At 41.9% G+C, this 17,621-nt stretch overlaps 1 pseudogene; it reads left to right on the forward strand.

Moving 5' to 3' along the window:
- The first annotated feature begins 2,493 nt into the window (after positions 1 to 2,493).
- Positions 2,494 to 3,579, forward strand: LOC127690780 (histone H3.3C-like; annotated as a pseudogene).
- Positions 3,580 to 17,621: the final 14,042 nt, after the last annotated feature.

Consider the following 17,621-nt stretch of genomic DNA (forward strand, 5'->3'; position numbering starts at 1 on the left):
AAGAAAAAGATGAGCACTTCAGCATCTATAAAATAATTTGAAAGTATAACCTCCAGAACCTTCCATTCCCCTGTGCCACCCTCTCCCCGAGACAGATGGCCTAAGGACCCATTCCTGCGCTTTCACGCAAACTTAACTTGCTATTCCCATCTCCCATGCAGAGCCTTACCCCAGCGGCATCCCCCCATATCTCTATCTGCACCCATACTAATTCCAGAGCTCCAACAGACCACCATGTCTTTGCATTTGAGTACCGGCCAAGAACAAGGAAGTTGTCTCTGGACGTGTCTCCTCTTGCTTTCTCTCCCTTAAAAGCACTCACATGGTGTCCCCTTCTGGGACTCTCTGGATTCTGTCAATAGTATCTCTTACCCGCCAGAATCAGGGTTTGGAGAATTTGTTAGACTCTTTCTCCTCCTTCATTCGCTGTGTGGTCATTTCCCATTCCACTAAGGATTGAAGTTTCCTGTCCATCCCAACCTTTACTATTCTAGGAAAGTATCCATCACCGCACATAACGATTATAATTGCCAGGCATCTTATTCATGACAGATCACCTGTAATACAATGCAGTACACCTCAACCCTTGGCAAAATATGAGAAAAAAATTATCAGCCCACTGCTACCTTATCACAGTCTTCTACAGCTCCAGGTCCCCAGACCATCAGGTTTAATGTTTAAAATAATAATAATAACAACAACTATAAAAAAAAAACTCCAGTTTCTAGTCAAATCAAAGCATTTCCTGTATGAAGTTAATTACTATTCTATAACTTCTCCCCATTGGTTCTGCATCAGTAGGGAATTTTAATCCATTCTTCTGGCAAACATTCCTTTGAATATTTCTTTTAAAAAAAAAACCACTCCCTAACTGCCTCTGCTTAATATTCCTGCTTCTATGTAATTGCTTCCATCTCTCTTTGTGTGACTTCTTTCTCAGATCATTTATAATCTTTGTAGACACACTGCAGTGGTCCACTGTCACAGTGCCACGTGAGATGTATGATGCTCTTGAGTTGAACATTGTAACTTTATTCCCACCCACCCCCACCAGCTTTGAAATCTCTCTCTGCTTTCCCAAACACTCCCACACAGGTTTTGGATAAGGTAGAGATAATATGAATGTCCCTGAGACTTTAGGCTGACTAAAGAAAATTCCTTTTTTGCAATTCTATTTGTGTCTTTAGCATGACACTTCATTTGCATTTAATAAATACTTGGTGATTTATTTATTGATTGATTTCCTCAATTATTTATGAACAATGTGCTTCAGTAATTTGCCTGGAGGAAAAAGCAAATCCAGGCTCTTTGAATTTATCACGCACGGTCGAAAATCAGGAGAGCTCGCTTCACAAAGTCATTGCATCTTTAGCTTTTGGCTGCATCAGTGTGTTATTCTGTGTTTTGTTTTTAAACAGCCGCCATCAGACAAAAACTAAGAGTATTTAGACACACTTGGCAGGAAACAGGCACTCCATTTTCCTCGTGTCCCACCCTCAAGCCAGTGACCTCCCTTGATCTCTGAGATGACAGTTTGCCAAGCCCCATGAAGATGGCATTCACAAATGACCCCATTAGATTTCCTAAAGACCTTAATTGCCCCAGTCCTTTCACTCAGAGGTCTCCGAGGTCTGAGGAATGTTATCCTTCAGTTACTCGGTGCATGGGCTCTAGCTATTGTTGCTTTAATCCTTTCTGAATCCCTGAGAATGCAGAGGGCTGAGGCCGACTTTGACTCTCCTACTGAATTACAAGATACTTTACATACTTCTGTCACGTAGTCATTCCCCCATGTTACCATTCAACAATGACATCCACTTTCATGTCTAAACATAGAAGACAAACACCATAAGCACCATTGCAGGGAATGCAGCCTTAACAGTGAAAACAAAATCCCCTACAAAGGAGCATGTAAAATAACTTTAAAAATCTATCACTTCCTGCTGTCCTTACATCATAGTTCAGTCCTACTCCAGTGAACACTTGAGGCTAGGGGGCCAAGTATGCATTCTTCATCTATAAAAACATTATCTGGGCTTTTTCTTACAAATTCACACACACACACACACACACACACACACACACACACACGGTGGATGGGGGGGGGGAGATACAGACAGACTACCATTTGAATGGCACTGTATTAAAGTAAATCCATGAAAAAAACTAAGGTCAATGTATTGAAACTTTAGCTTTTTTTTTCATGGTTTGTGACATGGAGATCTATTTACATGAAACAGAAGTAAGTCTATGGGGTGAATGAGGGAAGAGCATTAAAATAAGTAAAAACAGATTAATAAGGTGACCACAAAGGGAAAAAAATCAGGGTCTCTCTTATATTTAATTAAGTCACAACAGAATTATAATTCTTTAATTTTCTTGTTTAAAATTTGTAGCAGCCTTGTATTGGGACCTTCTGAATTAAGCTTTTACAGTCCAGGAAACTTGAGTATGCAAAGGAAGCCATCTGTGTGTGCTGGTGTTTCTTCCACAATGGAGTTTGTTTCTAGTAAGAAGCACGTGAAGGATGCAAAGGACAGAGGTGAAGTACTCCATCCCTCCCAGGAAAACCAGGATCCACGAAGGAAGCTTTACTTGGAGACTGGACTGGGAGAAGGACAGTAACTTACACACTAAGAGCTCCCAACACATCTAAGAAATTGTGACATCATTAGGTGACGACCGGCATGCAGCTAGATGACTCAATTGTTTTGTGAAACAGATTGATCTTTGTTTCAATCAAATCAAAGTGATTAAGGGCTGGTATGTGATATGGTGGTCAAATGCATAGCATGAGTAGTATCTTAGGTTGAAGCCCTAGCACAGCCAATCAGAGAGGGAGAGAGAAAGAGAGAGAGAGAGAGAGAGAGAGAGAGAGAGAGAGAGAGAGAGAGAGAGCAAAACAAATAAAACCATGGTGATTAAAACCACAGTCTATCTCCTGAAGAAAATTTGAGCTTAAAACATTCACCAGGAAAGGTGTTCGCAGCACCTTTGCAGCTGCTCTCAACCCCAGTGCCACCTCTTGTTTGTTGAGCTCCAGCCCAGTCAAAGGAGAAGGGGACTAAGTAAGAGGGCGCCCGTACCGGCTCATACAAACCGAACAGCCCGCAAACTGACTGGTGGTAAAGTATCCAGGAAACAACTGGCTATAAAAGCCACTCTCAAGAGTGCACCCTCTACTGGAGGGGTAAAGAAACCTCATTGTTACAGACCTGGTACTGTGGCACTCATGAAATCAGACACTATCAGAAGTCTACTGAACTTCTTCTGATCTGCAAGCTCCCCTTTCAACGTCTGGTGCAAGAAATTGCTCAAGACTTCAAAACAGATCTGTGTTTCCAGAGTACAGTTATTGGTGCTTTGCAGGAAGCAAGTGAAGCCCATCTGGTTGGCCTTTTCAAAGATACCAACCTGGGTGCTATCCATGCCAAATGTGTACCAATTATGCCAAAAGATATCCAGCTAGCACACCGCATACTTGGAGAGTGTGCTCAAGAGTCCACTATGAGAAGAAACATTTCATTCTCAAAATCATTTTTTCCTCTTGTTCCTGTTATCAGTAGTTCTGAATGTTAGGTATTTTTTGTGGGGTAAAAGGTACCTATGAATATGATTGCAAGTAGAAACATGGGGGACAGAATCAGGTCTTGGCAGTTTCTCTGCTTTTATTTGTGTGTGAATTTTTAATATAAATGCAAGATGTCAAGCGTCAAAGCAAGCAAAATGTTTCAGTGAACACATTTCAACAGTTCAACTTTATAACAATTAGAAATAAACCTGTTAAAATATTCTGGACAATGCTAGTATTTGGATTTTTTTAAAAAGAAGTAAATTTCTTCTTTTAAAAAAAAAAAAAAAAAAACAAGCAAACAAACAAACAAACCTCCAGGAATGCACTAACTTTAAATTTTTGAATCCAAAGATTCATCTGGAAGGAAAGAAGGGAAAAATAGGTAAAACTAAACCAGTAAAAGTGCTGAAAATTGACAGTTTACACTTTCATGATGAATGTGCCGTGCCTCACCACAGCCCAGACTTAGGCTCTTCTGCATTTCCAGTTGGTTGAGCAAAAATTGCTCCAGAGGACAGTGAGACGACTGAACAGTGAAAATGCTTGCCAGCAATCCTGAAGACCCAAGTTCAGTACCTGGGTTCCACATAGTAGAGAGACAGATATGACACCCTCAAATTGTCTCCTGACTGACACATGTGCTGAATCCACACACGTGCACACGACATAAATAAATAATCTTGTTTTTTTTTTTTATTTCCAGAAAGATAATCATAGCACCCTCATGCTGTCTAGGACTTTAACTCCACAAGCATTGTAGTATAAAAAGTGACCTGTAGATTGAAGGGAGAACCCAAAAACAGAGACTGGGCTCCTTCATGAATGAAGAGAAAGAAATTTAGCAGGAGCGGGAGGAGGGGCTGTTGCTTTTCTGTCTTTCCTAAAGGCTGGATCTGCCCTGAGACACTAGGCACTCTGGGAACGCCACCACCTAGCTGACTGTGCAGAAACAGCAAGTCAGACTGTGGATCCTACTAAGGCATGAGAGACTACACTGCTATTGTGGGTTACAGGGTTTGAGCACTTCCAAATCCGGGCTGCTTTTAAGTGAGGTCTGAAACAATGAAATCCAAGCTAGAAGATACTCCATGTCTGTAGAAAATAGGGAGCCAGGCAAGAGTATTTGGTCTGAGACACTCAGATGAGAGTCGCCATGTTGCTAGTGCTGTTCTTGCTTTCTGTTTGCTGCTCATTTTAACCTTATAGACTTTATTACAAAAACAAACAAAACCCCCAAAACTTGCAAATAAATAAAAACATCACACACCAAAATTATCCTGACCCAAAGTCTATACAATTCTAAGGATTTCCATACACTTAGAACAAGCTTTGGGAGCAGGAGCTATGAAGTTTCACACTGAACTTCACATTTTCATTACCAAATACATTTTTTTTTTTGCTCGTATCTGCTGCCAAAACCAAACAAGCAAAAAGGCTGAACCAATTACAAGTAGAAAAGAACAACTAGCTTTCAATCCTCGTCCATAACTTGTGTCTCCTATCTGTGTTCAGTCCTGCTTCATTGTCGTGAGGGCTGGAGAGATGGCTCAGTGGTTGCAAGCACTTGTTGAGCTTGCAGAGAACCTGGGTGGAGAATTGAACTCAGGACTTTTGGAAGAGCAATAAGTGCTCTTCAGCTCTGAGTCATGTCTCCAGCCCAATAAATAAGTTTTTAGCCGAAGCAGCCCCTATGCGATATTTAGAATGCATTTTATTAAGTTATTAGCTACTGAACTAAGCTGCTCATTAACCTGTGCACCCTCTCCTATCTAGCCGCCCCACCTGGAGAACAGAATCATTCCCCTGAACTGAGACACCTGCTCCCAGGCTGGAGTCCAGGGGATGGAGCAGGCAGGGTCAGAATTCCTTGTCCTCTGTGCTGAAGACCAATCCTGATCTCCAAGCAGGCAGGCAGAGATCGGCAAAACCTACAGCAGAGAACTGAGGAGGTACCAGAACAGCATCATGCATTTTCCCTACAGATATCTTCTGTCACTTTTAACCTAGAACTTGTCTTCTTGATGGTAGCAGGTTACATGGCTCCCTATTGTAAGACCCCCAAAAAACAAGGGTGCCCCAGCACCCCATGCCTCGGAAGGCGACACCCAAATCACTCGCGAGAAACGGTCTCGTTGCAATAGCATGAGGATTTCTTTATTCCAGAATTCTGGGTTCCACAGTCATACACCACGCGGGGGTAGAGGACTGAGGACCCCGTGCAACTGAAGTCATGGGTATTTAAAAGGGAAAAATCACAAGACAAGGGTTGGAGGACACAATTCACAAGGCAAGGCGTGGAGGACAAAACATGTATGGAATGGGGAAGTACAGAATGAGGAAATAAGGAAGGTTAGAGATTATCTGGAGCAAAAGTCCTTGGTGCACTGTATAGTTAAACATTGGAACTAGAACAGGGTGGGCTCTCTTTCTCAAGCTGAAAGCAGAAAAACAAGTTACTCTGTGATGAGCTAGTTGTTTAGAGGTCTAAAAACATTGAGTTGGGGGTCTCTCTCTATCTCCAGTACCTTGGAGGTTTCCATATAGGTGTGGCATTTGGTATTGTAGTTTTGGTTTTGAATTTGGGCATGTAACCCAGTCCAGCCTTGAACTCATTTTATAAAAGTGATCTCGACCTTCTGGTCCTCAACCCCCCCCCCCCTTACAACTAACACTAAGATACAATAGGCTGAGGTAAGTAGTAGGCGCCGTCTGTGCTCTATGACCCTCAGGGAGACTCAGGCAGAATTGTAAAACTGGGGCCGGTCTCATCCTTTCCCTGAATTCTTACTCATTCCTGCCCGGTCCTCTGGGTCTTCCTCTGAAAGACAATGATAGCCCTGCCTGGTGGCTGCAGACATTGCTACAGTTTGCATCTGAAATGTCATCCGTGCTTGGTCACAGACTTACAGTTCTGTTTCCAAGGCTCCTAAGTCCTTAGGGGGTGGCAGTTGGCTGACAGAATTAGAGGGCTTGGCACGGGCTTTTGATCTTTATGCCCACTGCTGGGTCTGTGATCCAGCTCTCTGCTTCCATACTACACCCAGGGGAACAAGCACTTGCTGCTGGTTTCCACTTTGCCACCCTCACCATAAAGGTCCAAAATCTTCTGACACCATGCACTAAAATAAACCCTTCGCTCCTGAGACTGTTCCTGCAGCAGTCTCAGACTGCCAGAAACTTTGCTCTACTAACAACGAAGGCAACAAATCCAGCATTCAGCCCGACACAGAAGCAGACTGCTTTAGTACAAACCCCAGATGCCCAGGACTTCTGAAGAACTAGAGCAGCCTGTGTGGGAGGGCAGCTTGGATTTCAGATGCAGTTGAAGAATTAGAATGCACGGGATAAATAAGTGTCCACTTTAGGTGCAGCAGAAAGAAATCCAAACTCTTTTCTGCAAGCCACTCATGAAGGGGGTGGGGGAAGGCAGAAATCCGCTCTGATGGGGGCAAAAGGGGAGAGAGGAAGGAAGGACGGGAACAAGAAAGGAAGGAAAGGAAGGAAGGCGTCTTGTTTCCAATGCTGACTCCGCTGTTACTAGGTGAATCTGAGCCTCCATTTATCTGTAAATAGAACAATACTGTATACCATAAAGAGTTACTGTGAAAATTAGAAGGATTAGCACATGCTAGATCAAGTCATAAAGAGTACTCAGTGAGTGCCCAGCCCCTCTCCCCCTTCTTTCCCCCTTCCCTCCCGAACACAACAAAGATCATTGTAGCCTTCCAGAGCAGAGAACTGTTTCCTCTCCCACCACCCACTCCGACCCCGCTCGTTTTTCCAATCTCTCCCCTTCTCTGCCCCAACCATTCTAGTTTTGTGGTGTCATTCCTTTGCCTCTGTGAGAGAGTCTAAATTTCATAACAATTCAATCAAGCTCAATTAATGGAATTTTAAAGGGCCCTGGAAAATCAGCACTATATTAAATTATGAATGCAAAACCAAGAGCAAAACAAACCTCATGGCTCAGAGCAAAAGTTTATGCTTCTAATGTGTAAGGAAGCCATTTGTCCCTGGCCACAACCCAACCCTATCCCAAGCAGCCAGATCTAGCTACAGCCAACCATGTAGATTCATTGTGGAAAAATGGCTGCCTTCCTCCATATTGAAACAGCTATTAGTTAGCACTGGGAGGGTGAGGGAGTTAATCATTAACCTGGAAATCTGGGGGCATTAAAGTATGCTTTAATATCTAGGCAAGAGTTTAATCACAGTTATCTTAGCCAATAGGGATACCTTAAATGATATACCAGCTCTGGAGGGCCTGAAAAAGAATAATTTTATCCTCTTACCATGATCATTGTGCATCTTACTTAAAGAGATCTGCTAAGCTATCAGAGGAACATGATTCCCAAGTATAATAAAATCCCTTCTATGAATTGAATGTGTCAGCTGGTTATCACACCTGGTAGTACTAAGTTATACCAATGTATAAAAATGTGACTCCATACTGACTTCTGTCATAAAGATAATAATTATTATTGTTGTTATTATTTAAGAAATTGTTTCAAGCTATAATCCCGTTCTTTTTTCTAATCTCTCCCCTTCACTCCTAAGCACTTTGCTTGGCTAATTTCACTCCCACCCCTGGACATCAACATTATCAAGAAAGTATTTCTCAATTACTTTGATGCTTTTTTTTCTTAATGCTTAGATCTCTGTGGTATTGTTTATCCCAGGAAACCAAATTCTTTCCTGTAATTTGCAGGAGTTGGCCCTTAAGGGAATTCTCAATGGCATTATAATAAGTGAGAACTTCTCTCTCTCTCTCTCTCTCTCTCTCTCTCTCTCTCTCTCTCTCTCTCTCTCTCTCTCTTTCTTCTTCTTCTTCTTCTTCTTCTTCTTCTTCTTCTTCTTCTTCTTCTTCTTCTTCTTCTTCTTCTTCTTCTTCTTCTTCTTCTTCTTCTTCTTCTAGTGCTGATTAGCCTCATAACGCCCCAAATGGTGACTATTCTATCCTTCCTGGGTGGAAAAAGAAAGGGGGCGAGAACTCAGCCTCTCCAAAACCTCTCATCTTGTATAAATGGTTCTTTGGCTCTTTGGAGGATAGATGACCTCTGCTCCCTTTAGACTCATGCCTGTAAAGTGATGAAGACATCAAATTGCCTAATTGCTCTTTATGACTTTTCCTCCTTCTAGAGTGATTTCATGAGTCTCCTTCTCATTCTCAGACAAGCACCTTCTTTGGAGATTTCTTGGTCCCTCTTGAGTTCTTCCCTAAGCCTCTTTGTGAGAGCCCTTCTCCCTCATCCTGCTCCTCCCTGCAGCAAAGGGTTTGCAGCTACAGATCTGTCCCTCCTCCAGCCTCTCCTGGAAGCCCATCAGATGGCTTCAATTACCACCTGAATGCAGATGATTTTCAAGTCTCCAACCCCAGCCTTGACCTCTCACCCTCTTTTCAGTCCCGTGTTTCCTTCTGTCTGCAGAATATCTCTACTTGGGTGTCCCACCACCTCCTAAAACTAAACATGTCAAAAGCAGAGCTCATTATCTCTGCATGTGCCCCTCCATTGTTTCCCTCTTTCTCCAGGGCCATCAATAGCACTCAAGCAATTCCTGGGGCACACAGATGGGCCCGAGGCCCCATCACCTCTAGGTCCCTGAAAGGTAGGTTTCTGCCTGGGCACTCCCATTCAATCAAACACTGTGGCAACACTGTGATCTCAAGTGCTGTTTCTTCAGGGTTGTTATTTTTAAAACTCTACTTTCCTATTTATTCAAAGGTTGACAAATTTTTAAGACTGCCGACACATTCCATTCCTTAGAATGCCTTGACATCTGGAGTCCTCTGAACTGACAATCCAGTCTGTGTTGCTCTCTGATTCACGATTCCAAATTATAGAATATATGACATTGCGTATTTGTAAACCTTTTATTTCCTAACATAATTGATAGATGCACTTACCAATAAAATAGTAATTTGAAATTAGCCTGAAAGGGTGATGAAGTGGAAGTTTTAAGTTTTATTCCTAGTCTTAATTCCTATTCTGTGCACCCAAAGCCATCACTATCCTATGCCTGGAACTTGACTGGGTGTCATTCTTTGTAGCCTCCTCTTTATCCCATTATAAGGCACTATCTTTCAACATACCAGATACTACAAGAAACATATTCATGGGAGCTCATTTAATCCCTCAGCCACCCAATAAGCAAATACATAAATTGGCAGGATTCATCATTCAAACTGGCTTCCCAAGTGAATTAGACCCTTGATCCTTCCCTAAAAAGTACAAGGATAGCTTGGACCTCTGGCATAGTTTGCCCATAACTCTCAATTCTACCTTCCTAGGATTCCCAAAGTTAAATTCTCTGCATGTTGGGCTTGTTATCAAGTTGACCACCTCATGATTTTTAAAGATACTACCAGAAATAATCAGGCTAATATGCTTTTTCATTCCTAGTCAGGAGATGTATATTATAGCAGAGCATATGAAGAAAACCATTGTGAATTATCTACCCAGCCCTGATACCATCTTCAAGACAAGGTGTAGCAGTATAATACTTGACTGAGGCAAATCAGGGCTTACATCTGAAGTTGCAGTTAGGGTCAGTTTCACCTGTTACACAGGAGAAGAGTGGTGGGAAGGCAGCACTGCATATTGTGGTCATGAAAAGACTGGTCATCACAAAGCTAGCAAGAGACAAGGGATAGAGTCAAGTGTGATCTGTCTACATGGTCACGTTTTCTTCAAGGTGGCAGAAAAGCATATACCAGGAAGTAGAAGAATCTAGAAAAAACTCCTAAGATACAGGCCCTGCAAGATTCATTACTGGTGATCTTCAAAGAACCATATGTGGCCTTCTAGGGCCATTAAATAAAAAACGTTTTTTCCGTCCTATCTCTTAAACATCTACTTGTTCAATGGTGTTTGTTTGTAAAAGGAAAAGCCCTTTCCTCCCATGCTCTACCCTCTGTGCCATCCACCCAATCATGTGTCATCTAAGCAAAGTCAATTCAGAGTCACAAGCCAGAGGGATCTCGAGGATTAAGAACTTCATCCCTGGGGAAGCTGAGAATTGGAAATGTAGCTGAGAACCCTTCCATGGCCAGATGACTTGAAGAAGGCAGGTGAGATCATATGGAGAGGGAACGCCTTCAACTAGAAAGAAAGGCTACCAGAAGAGTCCATTTTTAAATCAAGGAGAGCTCACAACACAGGAAATGGGCCCATTGTGTAGAAGTGTGTGAGAAGCATGCTACAACATGTGTGTGCTTCTAGATGAGAGTATGCACATGAACTTCTCAACATAAGGGTCAATTCTGCTCATATTCATAATCTTCAGAGCCTAGAACAATGTTTGGAACAGAATGAAAATTCAATCAATGCTAGATAATGGAATTTTATTATTAATTAAGTTTGTTCTTTTCAATTTCATTTATGTGTACAAAGCATGATTACTCTCATTCCTTCACCTTCTCTGAGCTCCTTCCCACATTTAATAATGCCTCCCTCCTTTTTATAAGTCCTTTTCCATGTTCATGCCTTTTTGATTTGTTTTGTGATTCAGTGAGTTTGTTCAGTGACATCTGTGTGGTGATGGGCTTGGAGCCATCCATCAGAGCCTAGTGAGCTCACCACTGGGTACCTAACTATGGACAATGATTCCCTTTATCAGTGGCCAACAGCTCAGCAGGAAGGAGTACCTGTTGCACTCTGTTGCTGCCTGCAGCTACCGTGAACTGGGTCCTGAAAAAGAAGTTGAGGGATGGATGGGGAAGAGGCGAAAAGAATGAGGGCCAGGACGATAGTTTACCAATCGAGGCCAAAACTTTAATAAATGTTAGTCAATATATAGCTTGGGAGAAAACCCTCCCCCCAGACTCTGGGCTGAGTTCCGGGAAGTCGTCTGGCAATTCTTGGCTCTACTGCTCAGGCAGCTGGGTCACCTGGTTAATTCAGGAATTCATAGACCTGGAGGAACAATGAACTTCACCTTCACTCTGAGCACTCCACCCTAGGTGGAGCAGGATCATGAACAGCACAGGAAAGAATCCCTGCTCAACAAAGGCTGGGAGAAGAAGTTCACCTTGACCAATGTCAGGTTCCTACCACGTGGCATGACACCCCAATATGGCTCTGTACAAGTACCTATGATCCCCTCCCTCATCCACTCCTGATTGTTGACTGGTCCATTTCATGTAGACTGTATTCTCTACCACTCGCTACAAAGAAAGAATTTTTTGATTAAGGGTGATTGTGGCATTTAACTATGGAATAAAAATATATATTTAGAAGGTAGTTTGATGCTGTGTCCATTTAGCTACATGACAATAGTAATTCCCCCTTAATGTTAGATTGGGATTGATGGAAGCAACATGGAAATAAAAGAGAGAGGAGACTGACCTCTACAGGAACACACTGTCCTGTAACCAGAACAATGAAAAGCAGCAGTGTCTCCATAGATGTGGAGACCGTGAGCACAGACTTGGTTTTAATAGACAGAAAAGGGAACTTTGGGGGGGTGGAAGATTCCATCTGCAGATCCATTCTAACTGCAGTCTCAGAGTTGTAAATATCAAAGGTGTGTCGGTCTACTTATCAAGAGGTTCCCAGATCCTAGCATCCTAAAGAACCTGCTATAAGCATGTTCACTTTACTGTTTAGAGATTCTCAGCTCACGTAAGGCTTTCGGGTGATTAAATTATCACTTAGGGCCTAGCACCACCCCAGGCATGGGTTTTTAACTGAATTTTCAATACCAAGGATAAATTGCATCCTGTGGATCAGGTTTCAAACCCAAACAAAGTTGCTGGTTACTTCACATAATAGTGATGTCACTGTTGCAATTGCACCATATCTTTCCTGATAAACTTGTATTGTAGCTCACAGGGTTCATAAGACTGCTGGTATCTTTTCTACCCCAGAATCACCTTCCAGTGATTCTAAAGCTAGTCAGCATGGAAGAAGCTTTCAACTCAGTTTCGGGTGGTTTTAAGTAATGGCACAAGAGAGTAAAATTTGTCATAAATCCATTGTAAATAAAGAACTGAAAAGGTAGAAGCTATAGTATAAAATTCAATTTGACTTTCATCAATATAAATTACAATACTTAACAGGAACTGCTTACCACCTACCTGTGTCTAATTACAGTGTAACTCAATAATAACTATTTTTATATACGTGTCAGGTGAGCTTTGCTATGTGTTTTATTTGATGACAACACACTTCGTAGTCTATTGCTCATGTAATGTATCTATTTGCGTAGCTTGCTCACCTGCTTCCATCTTTAAAAATGTAAAGGCAATATTGTTCATTGACAAGGCCTTAAGCTACCTCCATCAGAAATGAAGTTTGGCTATGTGAACAAATCACAAAATACCAATCACTAGTACTGTGTGCTCATTAAAAGAGTAACTAACCCTGAAGTTTTCGTTGTTCTTAACCCTTGCAGGATATTAAAAAGAGGTGAGCCTTGTTTGTTATGGACAGGAGCTCCCACAATATACTATGCATTAAGCCCTTTCATTCAAATTACCTGAAAATCTTCCCTCTCTACCTTCATATTCTCAGAGAGCCAAGCCAGTCTCCATCCTCACAGAAAGATGCCTCTTTAGTTCTCATGCAAATTAAGTTCCTTGCCAGAGGCCTTTGGAATATCTTTACACACATGAGTCTTTATCCAGAGCCACCAGTTGTCTATAGTAGGTAGCATCATTCTCCCAACCTTCCTCCCCATCAACTCCCTCTCAGCTCCCTTTAGGTCTACAATCACTAAGCGTCGTTGATTCCTTCTCACCAAAAGTCTGTGGGTGTACATCTTCCTCTCAGTTTCACCACTCAGGACAGCTTGCATCAGGCAAGATCCAGTAAACAGACCAGAATAATTCACTATAAACAACTGCTGACCAAATACTGAAGAACAGAGGACCCAAAGGAGGAGAATTAAGATACCCCAGAGGTAAGAATTCCAAGAGCATCTACCACTCGTACGGCTTCTGAAATACAGAGAAGATGGGAGAATGACTGAAACTTAGAACTAAACCCTTCATGGAGCTGAGAAACAGAGCTATGAGCAAAGGGAAATCTCAGTTGTGGCAGTCTCTTCAGAGGCAGGGTGAGAAGAAGAAGCTATTTTGAACGATGGGAAAACTACCAGCTGGACTCACTGGTTGCTCCCAGAATCAAGTTCCACCGACAGGTTATGTAAGGAAGTAATCTGTATCACAGAACAGGAAGTAAATAGAAAACAGGAAACAGGAAGAGTAACTTTAGCATCCATCCTCTGATGGCAAAGTCTAAGTTGGGGGACAGGGAATATTTGCAAAACTGAACCTGAGCTGTCACTCAGTGTAACTCAAGGACCATCAGAGAGTAAGCTTGCTCCTGAATGATTGAGAAGTGACATGTGGTGACATCATGATTGACATTCACTTCCTTTCATCCAGATTCATATTTTTCTTAATTTTTCCTGGCTTAGGTCCAAACCCTAGAACTGCTCCTTCTTCAGGCTCCCACATATATGACTCAACACTAGATACCCTTCTTGAATCAATTTGTCTCCTGACTATTATATCTTATTATACCCAATGTAAATTATACCCTATGACCCTGTAACCTCCGACTTCCTCTCAGCACCACTTTCAGGAGCTTGGTATTATCTTGTCAGTGAAGTGAATTTAAAGGTTTCCAACAGCTCACACTCCCTGTAACTTTTTACAGAGAGCTGTGGGTGCTCCGAGCTCAGTAAAGGCTCACGGTGGAGTTTGCTCTACCAACACCAGGAAAAACCACGTCTTCCTTCAGAAGGAAGTCCTGCTAAGAAAGAGCAGGAAACACTTCAGCTAAATGGCAAGGAAACGGGAGAGCTGGATTCAGTCCTTAGCAGAAGCTTGAGTGGGAAGCACTGACTAATGGAGCCAGAGCAGAAGATGGCCAACATTTGTCTCTGTCACCATGACTTCCAGGGGACACCAAGGAATCAAAGACACTCTGACCTCCACGGCTTTCCTCACAGACACCTTGCTGTGTGGCATTTCCATTTTGATTTCTGATTGTGATAGAGTGCTACACTTTTGGGGGGATCAACTTTTATGTTCACTTATTTCCGATACCATGTTTACCAAGAAACCATGCCTTCTCACTTTTGGTAGTGTGAACCAGAAAGCAGAAAACAAAATCACTGTAAAATTGAGTGTATTTATTCCTTACTCGGAGGGAATCCTAAACCAAAGATGCCAACTTTCACATACAAACTGTGACATATTTAAGGCCTGAAAACACATTATAATATTTTAAGGAATAATACAAGTGAGCTTTTCTGTCAGGGTTGAAGTAGTGATTTATTCTTAATTACATGCAGTCATGCATTTTCTACATACTTACATCATACTGAAATTATTATGTTATGAAACTCCTGCATCTATGAGCAGCAATATTTGAGAATCCAAACAAATGGTACAGCAGACAGCCTCATCCACCCATCATGAAAATGTATAAAAACTCAATTCACATGCATTTTCATAATTTTGTAATCATTAAAAAAATATTACAAGCCAGGTGTGTGTAGTGGTGTCTTCCATTAATCTCAGCATGTGGGAACCAAAGGCAAGTGGATCTCTGTGATTTCAAGCCTGGTCTACATAGTGAGTTCCAGAACAGCCAGAGCTATATCAGGAGACCCTGTCTTAAAATAACAAAATAACAACAAAAAAAGATAAATAAATAAAATAATAGCAAGGGTTGGACTTTAAATATTCTGTAGGTCTTCAAATTTGCAGCTGCAGTGTGCCATTAAACAGACTTCTTCATGTTTGTGTCTGTTCAGTTCTCAATAACATAACCCTCAAGAAAATGTCACAAGGAAAACCCATTACTTTCAAGAAAGTATATCTCTCAGGGTCCAAGAGATTGTTTTTTTAAGATTCTTGGTTCCCAAGTGAAGACTTCTACTTGACCAAGAATATCTTATTTTTATCTAAATCACCTGATCTCTCCCTGGCTCCTTCAGTCAATCACCCAAATACACGGAAGGACCAGGATCACACCTGCCAACTCAAGTTCGGCTAGCATTATTGTCTAGAAGTAGCTGGCAGGTCCTTCCAAGAGGTGCTATAGGCTTACTCCAGGGACACAATCATCACACTGAACTGCTTACTGTAGTGTATTAATAAAGTCTAGAGGAAACTTTGCACCAAGCTGGAAAGGGGCTGCTTTGAGAAGAGGGTTTGCAGGGAAGAGAGTCTAGGACATTCCCCTGTGCAATTGATGCTTCCTTGTACCATGGAGGTTTTACTACAAGTTGATGCACACATCCACACAGTTTTTTTTTTTTAAATAGCCAACACAAACTTATTGCCTTTGAGTTCCATAAGTTAGCAGTCCAGCACAGGTCTTTGTGGACTTATAAGCTGGTACTAGCAGAGCCAAGTTTCCTTTGGAAATGGGAGAGAAGAGTGTGTTACCAGCCATGTCGGCCTTCCCTAGCTACTAGAAAGGGCAGCCAAAACTGGAGCATCTTCAGTTCTCTCACACATTGTTGGACTTTCTCTTCCCAACTGTTTTTCCAGCTTTAAGATTGCCTTGCCCCACAATAATCTAAAGGACTTGCCAGGCAAATTGATTGGTCATTTTAATTTGCCTTTACCATTTAGTATATTCACAGGTCTGGGGACTAGAATATGAATTATTTGGGGGGGGACTAGTACTCTTAACAGTGTCTTGAAAGTCATCATATTTAAGGCATTGCTGGTAACACCAACTTAAAGTATCCTATAGAAAGAATGACCATTAAGTTACGAAAATCTGACCCAAAGTATGAAATTCTGCACATTTTCAAATTTAAGATTTGAAAACATTTTAAAGATTTAAATTGTGTGTGTGTGTGTGAGCGTGTGAGTGTGAGTGTGTGTGTGTGTGTGTGTGTGTGTGTGAGCGTGAGTGTGTGTGTGTGTGTGTGTGTGAGCGTGAGTGTGTGTGTGTGTGTGAGAGTGTGTGTGTGTGAGCGTGTGAGTGTGAGCGTGTGAGTGTGAGCGTGTGAGTGTGAGTGTGTGTGTGTGAGCGTGAGTGTGTGTGTGTGTGTGTGTGTGAGTGTGTGTGTGTGAGTGTGTGTGTGAGTGTGTGTGAGAGTGTGTGTGTGTGTGTGTGTGTGTGTGTGTGAGCGTGTGAGTGTGAGTGTGTGTGTGTGAGCGTGAGTGTGTGTGTGTGTGTGTGTGTGTGTGTGAGCGTGTGTGTGTGTGTGTGTGTGTGTGTCTACACTATGTGCTTGTTGGTACCTTTGGAAAACAGAAAAGGGCATCAGATCTCTGAGAGCAGGAGTTACAGGCAGTTGTGGATCACCTGGTGTGGGTGCTGGGACAGGAACTAAGAACTTTCTGGAAGAACAACAAAATGTTCTTAACTGCTAAGCCATCTCTCCAACCAAACATTTGCAACTTCTAAGAGAAAAATTAGTCAGAGACCCCAAATTAAAAGCGATAAAATTTTGGAATTAAAATAGACATCAGAAACAGTCCAGTAAAATACCATGACTTTATTAACTCTTCTCAGAAATACACTAAAGTTAACTACTTGCACAAGAAAAGAAAATTAACTTAGATTGGCTTACTTGATGGCCAAGTGTTCTTTACTTAATTACAAATATCAAAGGATGTCTCTTTTTTGTCGATTTAAAAGGGGACTTGTTGTACTTAATACTTGGTGTTTGAGTTTGTCTGCAGCTAAAAATTGTTGGAGGCTGTGCAAGGCAGTCTGCCGTATACATTTTGGCACACACACAGCTGAACATTTGAACAGAGCAGAGATCAATGGGAAGCCCATTATCCTTGGGTTTGGCAAAGTGTTTAAGCCTGTTTGGGTTTAAGTATTCAAGATGATGAAATGTTAGCCGGTCTGAGACGACTTCAGCCTTTTTTTCAGGTGCAGTTTCAACAGCTGTATAAAGGATTTACGCAGGTTCGGATGAATTCAAACACAGGTGTAAAAGATAAAAGGCAAGTGGAACGAATGTTCTATGGTCATCCTTTCATGCTTGGCTGTCTCGTCTTGTGTCTGTTGGTTCCAGTGCCCATGAATGCAACATCTATCTTATGACTCACCCCAAAACACCA

The sequence above is a fragment of the Apodemus sylvaticus genome, chromosome 8 (assembly GCF_947179515.1).
Source record: "Apodemus sylvaticus chromosome 8, mApoSyl1.1, whole genome shotgun sequence".
Lineage (NCBI taxonomy): Eukaryota > Metazoa > Chordata > Mammalia > Rodentia > Muridae > Apodemus > Apodemus sylvaticus.